The 13,224-nt window shown below is 39.3% G+C and overlaps 1 protein-coding gene and 1 pseudogene across 3 annotated transcripts in view; one reads left to right on the forward strand and one right to left on the reverse strand.

The window, feature by feature from the left end:
- LOC111751956 (TLC domain-containing protein 3A-like) overlaps positions 1–13,074 on the reverse strand; it is a 53,841-nt pseudogene extending 40,767 nt beyond the window's left edge.
- Positions 1–13,224, forward strand: part of CRY1 (cryptochrome circadian regulator 1) — a 120,251-nt gene that overhangs the window by 57,682 nt on the left and 49,345 nt on the right. The gene's annotated exons all lie outside the window — the stretch shown is intronic.

Here is a 13,224-nt window from a genome sequence, read left to right on the forward strand (position 1 = left end):
GATGCCCCGTTCTTCTTCATATAGTCCAGCTTCTTGGATTATTTGTTCAGCATGCTGATTAAATAGGTATGGTGAAAGAATACAACCCTGACGCACATCTTTCCTGATTTTAAACCAATCAGTATCCCCTTGTTCTGTCCGAACAACTGCCTCTTGATCTATGTAAAGGTTCCTCATGAGCACAATTAAGTGTTCTGGAATTCCCGTTCTTTGCAATGTTATCCATAGTTTGTTATGATCCACACAGTCGAATGCCTTTGCATAGTCAATAAAACACAGGTAAACATCCTTCTGGTATTCTCAGCTTTCAGCCAGGATCCATGTGATATCAGCAATGATATCCCTGGTTCCATGTCCTCTTCTGAATCCAGCTTGAATTTCTGGCAGTTCCCTGTTGATATACTGCTGCAATTATTTTTGAATGATCTTCAGCAAAATTTTGCTTGCGTGTGATATTAATGATATTATTCTGTAATTTCCACATTCAGTTAGATCACCTTTCTTGGGGATAGGTGTAAATATGGATCTCTTCCAGTCAGTTGGCCAGGAAGCTGTCTTCCATATTTCTTGGCATAGACGAGTGAGCACCTCCAGCACTGCATGTGTTTGTTGAAACATCTCAACTTACATTCCATCAATTCCTGGAGCCTTGTTTTTCGCCAATGCTTTCAATGCTTCTTCCTTCAGTACCATTGGTTCCTGATCATATGCCACCTCTTGAAATGGTTGAATATCGACTAATTCTTTTTGGTATAATGACTGTGTATTCCTTCCATCTTCTTTTGACGCTTCCTGCGTCATTTAATATTTTCCCCATGGAACCCTTCACTATTGCAACTTGATCTTTCCTGAAGTACAGCACTCTCAGTGATAGGATAATATCCATATGCCTACAAGGAAGACCAGTTAATACGACTGTTATTCAAAATTCAACAAAGATTGCTAGAATGGGTTAAAAAATAAATAAAACCAACTACTAGGTTAGCTATATAAAACTTATGTTTTTTATCTTAATATCAAAACATTCTTAGTATCAGCAGTTTCATTTGGTTCAACTTAAAATACGCTGCTTATAAGAAACACACCTTAATTATGAGGATGTAGGAAGGTTGAATTTTAAAGGATGGACAGAGGTATACCATGCATACACTAATAGAAAGAAAGCTGTCATGGCTTTACCAGTATCAGTTAAAGTAGAGAGTATAAGTCAAGAAGCATTATTATTAGAGGTAAAAAGGGTCATTTCACAATGATAAAATGGACAATTTCCCAGGAAAATGTAGCAATTCTAAATTTGTATATACAAAACAGCCTCAAAATACATAAACCAAAAACTTACAGAACTAAAAAGAAGAAATAGAAAAGTCCATAATACAGACAGACAGTAATACATGTCTTTCAAAAACTAATAGAGCAAGCCGACCAAAAATCAGTGGCGTTGTCGAAGATTGGAACAATACAATTAACAACCTTAAGTTGATTCACATTGTTGTTGTTAGGTGCCGTCAAGTTGGTTCCGACTCATAGCAACCCTGTGTAGAACAGAAAGAAACACTGCCCAGTCCTGCACCATCCTCACAATTGTTATGCTTAAGCCCCTTTTTGCAGTCATTGTGTCAGTCCATCTCATTGAGGGTCTTCCTCTTTTTCACTGACTCTCTGCTTTACCAATCATGATGTCCTTCTCCAGGACAAATGTTCTATGTGAATTTGTTGTTAGTTAAGGTTGTTAATCAGTGGTGTTGTAGAAGATTGGAACAATACAATTAACAACCTTAATTAACAACAAATTCACTTAGAGCATTTTATCTAACACCTGCAGAATACGCATTCTTTTCATGGGCACATCAAAAATTTTACGAAATTAATTGTATTCTGGGTCATAAAACAAGTCTCAAAATGTCAAAACACAGGGATAACAGGACGTTCTCTGATGACTGTGGAATAAGCTAGGAATTAATAACAAAAAGATAATAAAACCTCCATATATTAATAATCAAGCAATATACTTATAAATCACCCAAGAAATCACAGTGGAAAATTTAAAATATTTTGAACTAAATGATAATACAAAAGACATATCAAAATTTGTGGGATATGGCTAAAACAGTATTTGGATGGACACTTATAGTCCTGAAAGCATGTAGTTGAAAAAAAGACTGAAAAATCTGTGTTCTAAGCATCTATGTCTAAGAAGTTGAAAAAAATCAGAAAAATAAAGTCAAAGGAGGGAATAATAAATACGAACAAAAAATTAAAATCGAACACTTCATTTTTACCCGTAAAACAAACAGAATAAAACAAAAAGCCACAAAATCCCAAAAGCTGTTCTTCCTGTATCCCCTCTTTTTCTTGTATCTCACATCCAATCCATTAGGTGATCCTGTAGGTAATACTTTTAAAATATATCCAGAATCAAATAATTTCTCATCCCTTTCATTGATAGTAGCCTGGCCTGAACCATCATCACCTCTCACCTGGATAACTGCTATAATTTTTCTTAATGGATCTCTCTGCCTTCACCCCACCCCCACCCTAGTTCTTCACACGGTCAAAATGATTCTGCTAAACCCTTCAATCTTCTCACAACCTTCCAGTTGCTTTCCATTTCACTTATAATAGCTAAGACCCTTACGATGACAAAAAAAAAAAAGAATCCAATTGCCATCGAGTCAATTCCAGCAGGGTAGAACTGCCCCATAGAGTTTCCAAGAAGCGCCTGGTAGATTCGAACTGCCGACTCTTTCATTAGCAGCCAAAGACCCTAAACGATTTCCTTCCCCAACCTTATTTTTTACCCTCTTCCTCTCCCTCACTATGCTGCAGTCACACTGGCCATCTTGTTCCTCAAGCACACCATTGAATATCTGGACCCTTGCACTTGCTGTTCCCTTCCCCAAACGTGCACATGATTCACTACCTGACTTCAGAACTTCGCTCAGTATCACCTTATTAACGAACTCTTCTCTTATCACCCCATGAAATAGCAATCCCTCCACCACCTCTCATGCTCTATTTTTCTCTAATACTTAATATGCCTGGCACATTGTAGGCCCCCAGGTATTTATTTAAGTGAATGAATATATTGAACTGTTCAAGTGGTTAGCATGAAGGAGTAACACTGATTAGAGAAACAGAACTTCCCAAACCTGTTTATTTGTGGACGCTCTGATTCATGTATTTATTTGTTGTTATTTTTTGAAAAAATTTTAGACATACAAGAGAGTTGCAAAACTAATGCAGAGTTCTATACGCCCTTCACTCATCATGTCTTAATATTAACATCTTACATAGCCATAGTACAGTTATCAAAACTGAGAAATTAACATTGGTACTAACTACAGACTATTTGTATTTTACCAGTTTTTCCACTAAGGTCTTTTTTCTGTCCCAAGATCCAATTCAGAACCCCATACGGAAAGAATTTTCAGCTATGACATCTCCGACCAGCGCCTGATCTCTAAAATCTATATGATTCTGTCAAAACTCAACCACAAAAAGACAAACAACCCAATCAAGAAGTGGGCAAAGGATATGAACATGCCCTTCACTAAAGAAGATACTCAGGCAGCTAACAGATACATGAGAAATGCTCTGGATCATTAGCCATTAGAAAAATGCAAATTAAAACTACGATGAGATTCCATCTCACTCCAACAAGGCTGCCATTAATCCAAAAAACACAAAATAATAAATGTTGGAGAGGCTGCGGAGAGATTGGAATTCTTATACACTGCTGGTGGGAATGTAAAATGGTACAGCCACTTTGGAAATCTATCTGGCGTTATCTTATAAACAGTTAGAAATAGAACTACCATACAACCCAGAAATCCCACTCCTCGGAATATACCCTAGAGAAAGAAGAGCCTTCACACAAACAGATATATGCATACCCATGTTTATTGCAGCTCTGTTTACAATAGCAAAAAGCTGGAACCAACCAAGGTGTCCATCTACGGATGAATGGTTAAATAAATTGTGGTATATTCACACAATGGAATACTACGCATCGATAAAGAACAGTGACGAATCTGTGAAACATTTCATAACATGGAGGAACCTGGAAGGCATTATGCTGAGTGAAATTAGAGGCAAAAGGACAAATATTGTATAAGACCACTATTATAAGATCTTGAGAAATAGTATAAACTGAGAAGAACACATACTTTTGTGGTTACAAGGGGGGAGGGAGGGAGGGTGGGAGAGGGTTTTTTACTGATTAGTTAGTAGATAAGAACTACTTTAGGTGAAGGGAAGGACAATACTCAATACATGGAAGGTCAGCTCAACTGGACTGGACCAAAAGCAAAGAAGTTTCTGGGATAAACTGAATGCTTCGAAGGTCAGCGGAGCCAGGGCGAGGGTTTGGGGACCATGGTTTGAGGGGACTTCTAAGTCAATTGGCAAAATAATTCTATTATGAAAACATTCTGCATCCCACTTTGAACTGTGGCATCTGGGGTCTTAAAAGCTAACAAGCGGCCATCTAAGATGCACCAATTGGTCTCAACCCAGCTGGATCAAAGGAGAATGCAGAACACCAAGGTCACATGATAACTATGAGCCCAAGAGATAGAAAGGGCCACATGAACCAGAGACTTACATCATCCTGAGACCAGAAGAACTAGATGGTGCTCGGCCACAACCGATGACTGCCCTGACAGGGAGCACAACAGAGAACCCCTGAGGGAGCAGGAGATCAGTGGAATGCAGACCCCAAATTCTCACAAAAAGACCATACTTAATGGTCTGACTGAGACTAGAGGAATCCCAGCGGTCATGGTCCCCAAACCTTCTGTTGGCCCAGGACGGGAACCATTCCCGAAGACAGCTCTTCAGACATGGAAGGGACTGGACAGTGGGTAGGAGAGAGATGCTGATGAAGAGTGAGCTATTTGTATCAGGTGGACACTTGAGACTGTGTTGGCATCTCCTGTCTGGAGGAGGGATGGGAGGGTAGAGAGGGTTGGAAGCTGGCAAAATTGTCACAAAAGGAGAGACTGGAAGGGCTGACTCATTAGGGGGAGAGCAAGTGGGAGTATGGAGTAAGGTGTATATAAACTTATATGTGACAGACTGACTTGATTGAAGCTCAATAAAAATTAAAAAAAAAAAAAAAAACCCATACTACAGGTAGTTGTCACGTTTCCCTAGTTCTGATGAGTAACAATTTCTCAGCCTTTTCTTGTCTTTCATGCACTGGTCAGGTATTGTGTAGAATATGCCTCAGTTTGAGTTTATCTCATGTTTTCTAACTCTTAAAGTTATGCATTTTGGAGAATACCGCAGACATGGTGTACCCTTTTCAGCACATCACATCAGGGGTACCTGGTATTAATGTCTTTTTATTGTTGTTGTTGTCATTAGGTGCTGTCAAGTCAGTTCCAACTCATAGCGACCCCGTTTACAACAGAATGAAACACTGCCCTGTCCTGTGCCATCCTCACAGTCATTGTTATGCTTGAGCCCATTGTTGCAGCCATTGTGTCAATCCGTCTTTACTTTACCAAGCATAATACCCTTCTCCAGGGACTGATCCCTCCTGATAACTTGTCCAAAGTATGTGAGATGTAGTCTCACCATCCTTGCTTCTAAGGAGGTTTCTGGTTGTACATCTTCCAAGACAGATTTGTTCGTTCTGTTGGCAGTCTGTGGTACATTCAATATTCTTCACCAACACCATAATTCAAAGGCATCAATTCTTCTTCTGTCTCCCTTATTCGCTGTCCAGCTTTCCCGTGCATATGATGCGATTGAAAACACCTGTGGCTTGGGTCAGGTGCACTTTAGTCTTCGAGGTAATATCTTTGCTTTTTAACACTTTAAAGAGGTCTTTTGCAGCAGATTTGCCCAGTGCAATGCATCATTTGATTTCTTGACTGCTGCTTCCATGGGTGTTGATTGTGGATCCAAAGAAAATGAAATCCTGGGCAATTTCAGTCTTTTCTCCATTTATCATGATTTTGCTTATTGGTCCAATTATGAGGATTTTTGTTTTCTTTATGTTGAGGTATAATCCATATAGAAGGCTGTGGTGTTTGATCTTCATCAGTAAGTGCTTCAATTTCTCTTCACTTTCAGCAAGCAAGGTTGTTTCATCTGCATAACGCAGATTGTTAATGAGACTTTCTCCAATCCTGATGCCCCATTCTTTTTCATATAGTCCAGCTTCTCGGATCATTTGCTCAGCATACAGATTAAATAAGTATGGTGAAAGGATACAACCCTGACGCACACCTTTCCTGACTTTAAACCACAAATATCCCCTTGTTCTGTTGATCTATGTACAGGTGCCTCACAAGCACAATTGTGTGTTCTGAAATTCCCATTCTTCGCAATGTTATCCATAGTTTAAGATCTACACAGTCAAATGCCTTTGCATAGTCAGTAAAGAACGCAGGTAAACATCTTTCTGGTATTCTCTGCTTTCAGCCAGGGTCCATCTGACACCAGCTATGATATCCTCGGTTCCACGTCCTCTTCTGAATCTAGCTTGAACTTCTGTGCAGTTCTCTGTGGATGTACTGATGCAATCGCTTTTGAATGATCTTCAGCAAAATTTTACTTCTGTGTGATATTAATGATATTGTTTGATAATTTCCATATTTGGTGAGATCACCTTTCTTGGGAATAGGCATAAATATGGATCTTTTGAGTCAATTGGCCAGGTAGACATCTTCCAAATTTCTTGGCATAGATGAGTGAGCACTTAAGCGTTGCATCCATTTGTTGAAACCTCTCAATTGGTCAGTTCCTGGAGTCTTGTTGTTTGCCTGTGCCTTCAGTGCAGCTTGGACTTCTTCCTTCATTACCGTCGGTTCCTGATTATATGCTACCTCCCAAAATGTTTGAAAGTCAACCAATTCTTTTTGATACAGCGAAGCTATGTAGTCCTTCAATCTGTTTTTGATGCTTCCCGTGTTGTTTAATATTTTCCCCATAGAATCCTTCAGTATTGCAACTCAAGGCTTGAATTTTTTTCTTCAGCTCTTTCACCTTGAGAAATGCTGAGTGTGTTCTTCCCTTTTGGTTTTTTAACTCTAGGTCTTTGAACATGTCACTATGGTAGTTTGTCTTCTCAAGCTGACCTTTGGAATCTTCTGTTCAGCTTTTTTACTTCATCCTTTCATTCAGTATATTGTATTCCTGGTGATATTAAGCTTGGTCACATGTTTCAAGTAGTGTCTGCCAGGATTCTGCACTGTAAAATTTTTCCTTTGTAATTAATAAATATATCTTAGGAGATACTTTGGAACAATGCAGATATCCTGTTTCTCCTTAAACTTTCACCCACTAATTTTAGTGTTCATCAGTGGATCTTACCTGAAACAGCTATTACTGTGGTATTAAAATGCTGATTTTCTATTTCTCTTACTTCTTCTATTGGAATTCTTTTGCAATGAAAAGTTATTCCAAGTATTTACTTATAAAAGTATTCTTTATTTTATTTTATTCTTTGGGTTATAACCATTACTATCCAGCTTTGGCACCTTTGACATCCACTCATCTTGTTTTTCTTAAGCACTTTCTTACTTTCTGGCATCATGAGATACTCCCTGCTCCTCCTCTGCCCTAGCGCTAGAATCATCTATGGCTTTATAGAGCCTTAGCTTGTCGTAATGGAGAAGGATATTTAGAAACCAAGATCTAGGTGCTTGAATCATCCTTTATAATCTTTTTTTTTTTTTCTTGACAGTCCCTGTGAAAGCCTCTGTAAAACATGAATTATACCTAGATTAAAATTAGCATTATTGGGAAAAGATAATTTTCCATTAGGAACATTATCAGAAAAGCAGTATACATAGCTCTATCATTTTCTTTTGTACACGTGTTAGATAGACTAAATTTAGTTCCATATTAATCGTCTAAAGCCTAGAAGTAGATTTTGCACATGATTTTGGCCTATCTTCATTGAGACACAACCACTGATTTCTAAAAATACAGATGGACTAGTAAAAGTCCTAGATTTTAAATACCTTTATGGGATTTGGGGATCAGGGAGGTATAAATTACATGCTAGTGTAATTCAACCTGAGAAGTTAAAAGATACTTAAAGACAGACTTAAGCTGCTGCCACACAGTGCTGTGACAGATACAAAAAGCCTCAAATCAGTCATCGTCTTTGTAATACCTTAGGGATCTTTGTCATGCCAGGGTTTGTAGGAGCCACCAGAAGACCAGGAATGTGGTCTGTCAGTGCATGAGTAAACACTTCACTCACATAGAAAAGAGCCAGTGAGATCAGCTTCACTAGTGGGCACTGGCCTCCCATGGCCAGCAGGCTCATCCCGTATATGAGCAGTTCAGCGCAGAGATCCTATTCCTTCCCTGCCAGGAATAGATAGAAGTGGGATAGGCCAGGTACGGTATGGTACCTACGCATATACAAGAGGTAGAAAAGCTCCTCTGTGCCCAGAACAGGGAGAAGCCTTCTCTGATAATGAGAAGGAACTACGAGAAAAGAGGTGACCCAAGTCCCAGCCAACTTATCAGAGAATGTTCTGGGTCCAAGGCTTTTACTTGGATGGCCCAAATGGGAGGCATAGAGGTAGACCATTTTCCTAGCAATCTTTCTCAGTGTAATTGCTTTCTGTTATATGTTCCTTTAACACTATGGATTTGAATACTACAATATGATTACTGTATTATTAGCATATCTTAATCTCATTAAACCGTGGAGAACCAAGGACTGGAATTCTGGATTTATACGTTGTATCCCAAGTAGATACCAAAATATTGGTTGTATAAATGAAAGAAAGTACCTCAGAATATGCAGCTCTGTATGTTATTGGAGTATTAATAATCGATGCAAAAATATCTCAAAGTAGTAAAAATTAATGTGAATTTAGATGAGTCTTTTTGCCAAATAAGAAATGTTGGGTTAATACCTTGGGTTCATTTAGCTTCACCTCTTACATTTCTCTCTCTGAACATAGACCATGTTCCATGATATAGTTATATATTGTTGTTAAGTGCCATCAAGTCGGTTCTGACTCATAGCGACCCTATGTACAACCGAACAAAACACTGCCTGGTCCTGTGCCCTCCTTACAATCGTTGTTATGCCTGAGGACATTGTTGCAGCCACTGTGTCAATCCACCTCATTGAGGGTCTTCCTCTTTTCCACTGACCCTGTAACTTTGCCAAGCGTGATGTCCTTCTCCAGTTATGTAGCATCCATAAAGTCAGGAGACATGTCTCATTTTCAAGTATTAAATCAAGTATGGATTGTGTTTGAGGTCCATGACAGGTTCAGAACTCACTTTGCTGTTGTTGCCATCAAGTCAGTTCAGACTCATGGCAACTGCACGTGTGCAAAATGGAACTGCTCCATAGGGTTTTTAAGGCAGTGTTTAAATAAAATCGACTTTTAATATATTGCTGAAAATCGTGTCAGACTAAGGATTCTAAAATTTTGGTTTTGTCGTCTAGACCTTCCTACCTCCTTCTTTTTGTTCCTGACTCTCTTACCATCTTACACCCTACACTGTCGCTCTTTGCCCTTTCTTCTCTGTATTGTGCAACCTTCTCTGTCCTGTGTGTCATTGCGTCTTTATCCGGTTCATCTGTCCTTCCTCCCTCCCTTCCTTCCAACAGTCATTTCACCTATCTTTTCTTCTCTCCTATCATCTATACATTTACCCTTTATTCAGCCTTTTCTGCTTTTCAATCTATCATTCTTTCTGTCCCTTCAAAGTGAAGGTCATTCCTTCCATCAGTCCTTTTCTTATATCTAACCTTGTTAGTTTAAATCCATACCACCTGTGTACTGATGACTCCCAGTTTTATATCTTCAACCCAGACCTTTACCTTGGACTTCAGATTAGTAATGACACTTCCTTTGCTATATTACCTTTTGAATGCCTATCCAGACTCCAGCTGTTATTTTCATCTTCACTATTAGTGCTCTTGCCCATGCTACTATTATCTTTCCCCTGGGGAACTACAGTAGCCTCCTAAACTTGTCTTCTTATTTCTGCCCTTTGCCTGATACCCATTTTGTGCGCCCCACAGTCAGTGATACTTTTAAAAACTAAGTCACATCATGTTCCACTTCTGCTCAAAAGTCCCTATAATGGCTTACATGGCGACATGTAATTTGACTCCCAATACATCTTTACCGTTGTTTTTTAATTATTATTTTCCGTTACTAATTGACCTCCAAGCGTATTAGCCTCTTTTTTTCCCCTCAAACAAGTACAACATCTCATGTGCGTGGGCCTTTGCATTTTATGTGATACTCTCTTGCTCAGGTATATGCATAGGTTGTTTACTAACTTAGGTGTCCTTTTCTGCTCACATGCCATCTTCATTCATTCACTTAAAAAGATTACTGAATGCAGTGAACAAAAAAGACAAAAATGTCACTGTTATGGAGCTTATATTCTGGGTAGAGGTGGGGACAGAAAATAAATAAATATATATAGCATGTAAGATGATGACACTAAAGAGAAAAATATAGCAAGGAAGGAGGATCAGGAATGTCAAGGGCCAGCAATGGGGGGAAGATCAGTTTTAAATAGGGTAGTTAGGGCCTCACTGAGAAGATGGCATTTGAACAAAGACAGCTTGTGCCAAGGCACTGAGGTAGGAGCATTTCTGGCATGTTGAAGGGGTTGTGAGAAGGGTGTGTGACTAGAACAAAGTGAGGGGCTTAGTGTCATGTCACCTCTCTAAACAAATCCTCCAATCACAACGGCTTCCCATTATGGTTCCCCTAATCATTCTTTAGAGCCATTTTAAGGACTTTGTTTTTTCACTTTGAATGGAATGGGAAGCCGTTGTGATTGGAGGATATGTTTAGAGAGGTGACATGACATTTGGCATCTGGGTGAAGATTAGACTACGGAGCAGTGGAGGCAAGGACTTAAAAAAAAAAAAAAAAACGTTGCTGTGGAGTCAATTCCGACTCATAGCAACCCTGTAGGATAGAGTAGAACTGCCCCATAGGATGGAAGCAGTGAAATCAGATAGAACGCCAGTGCAGTGATCTAGATGAGAAATGATGGAGAACTGAACCAGAGTGTTAGAGGTGAAGGTAGTAAGTAAGTCAGATTCTAGATATACTTTAAAGGTAGAGCTGATAAGGTTTGTCAAGAGTTTTAGATGTGGGGTGTGAAAGAAAGAGGGATCAAGAATGATAGGTGGATATTACTAGTGTCCACCAATATACAGTTCTTCTTTCTTACCTGGGCATATAACGTATTTCACTCCTAGCTCCCTTTGCAGTTTGGCAAGGCCATGTGGCTAGTTCTGGCCAGTAAATTGTGTGAGGAAGTGTTGGGCTAAGGCAGCACAAAGCCCCAGCATACTTCTCCCTGCTGTGGAGAAGGCCTTATGATGAAACTATAGGGCCACAAGGTCAAAGCAGCTGGGATAGTAAAGTTACTGTGTAGAGGATAACTACCTTGGATATCCCGGAGCTGCTGTGGACTCCATATGAGCAAAATAAAAACCTTTGTTGTGTCATGTCACTGATTTTGGGGTTATTTTACGGCAGCATAAGCTATCCTATCTTCGCCAAACAGATGAATTTTTAGCCTGAGTAACTTGAAGGATAGAATCATCTTTAACTGAGATTCGAAAACTGTGAGAGGAGAAAGTTTGAGGGATCTCCAGAGGGAGATGTTGAAGAGGCAGTAGGATATCAATGAATCTGTCCATGGCCACTCTATATAAAATTATATTGTTGTTGTTAGATGTCGTTCAGTCATTTCCAACTCATAGCTACCCTGTGCACAACAGAATGAAAGACTGCCTAGTCCTGCAAAGAAGGATAAATGTATAGATGGTAGAAAAAAGGAAAGATAGATGGAATGACTGATGGAAGGAAGGGAGGGAGGGAGGACAGGTGAACAGTATAAAGATACAGTGACACATGGGACAGAAAAGTTTGCACAATTATACCCCCCTCCAATATCCTGCAACCATGTTTTCATTTTCTCCATAGACATGATCACCACTGAAAATATAGTATATTGGTTAAAGAGCTTGGACTCTGGAGCCAGGCTACCTGGGCTTAAAATCCTGGCTCTGCCTCTTTTATACCATTTGTGTATCCTTGGGCAAGTTAACCTCTCTATGCCTCAATTTCCTTTTTTTAAAATGGTGAAGAAATCTATATTAAAGGGTTGTTGAGCATATGTATAAAGTAATTGGGGCAGTGTATATATTCTATAAATGTTTGCAGACATTATCACTAAGATCATATCATCTAACATGCAAACTTCCTGACTTTGTTTTGTTCTCTACTTTACCCCAGTGCCAAGAACAATGTCTAGTCCAGAGTAGGCACTTCATAAATCAATATTTGGTGGATAGATACATGGATACATTGCATTATGTTGCTATCATTTGTGGCAGTAACGTCAGTATGGGAAAGATCTTGACCATTGGCCAAACCTCAGACAGACCTGAATAAGGTACATGTGCTAGGTCATACATTACAACAATAATTTTTCAGCATTATTAGTCTCTTTCTGGAGGAGAGAAATTTCAGATAGGGCTGTTAGACTACAGAAAAGTATTGCACATAGATCTGAAACAGCATGCCTTTGAAAACATGGACAGATTTTATTGAAAAAAAAAATTTTTTTTTTTTTTTTAGTTGTATGTAAATCCCTTAAAGCCTAGAAGTACATCTCATATTTGATTTTGGCCTAACCTGGTATAGTCGAACTGCAATGGTTTCTAAAATTAGACAGGATTAAAAAGATTTCTAGGTTATAAATAGCTTTCTGTTATGTTGAGATCAGGGAGGCATGCATTTCATAGATTGTATTAATGTAAATTGATTCCAGAAGTTGTTGTTGTTAGGTGCCGTCAAGTCGGTTCCAACTCATAGCAACCCTATCTATGTGCAGCTGAACGAAACGCTCCCCGGTCCCACCCCATCCTGACAATCGTTGCTGTCTGTGTTGGAGTCCGTTGTTGTAACCCATTGTGTCAGTCCATCTCGTTGAGGGTCTTCCTCTTTTTCGCTGATCCTCTACTTTACCAAGCATGATGTCCTTCTCCAGGGACAGGTCCCTTCTGATCACACGTCCAAAGTACGTGAGACGAGCTCTCAGCATCTTCGCTTCTGAGGAACATTCTGTCTGTACTTCTTCCAAGACTGATTTGTTCCTTCAGGCAGTCCATGGTGTATTCAGTGTTGTTTGCCAGCACCGTAATTCAAATGCATTGATTTTTCTTTGCTCTTTCTTATTCATTGTCTAGCTTTC

Source organism: Loxodonta africana, chromosome 4 (genome assembly GCF_030014295.1).
Source record: "Loxodonta africana isolate mLoxAfr1 chromosome 4, mLoxAfr1.hap2, whole genome shotgun sequence".
NCBI classification, from domain to species: Eukaryota; Metazoa; Chordata; class Mammalia; order Proboscidea; family Elephantidae; genus Loxodonta; species Loxodonta africana.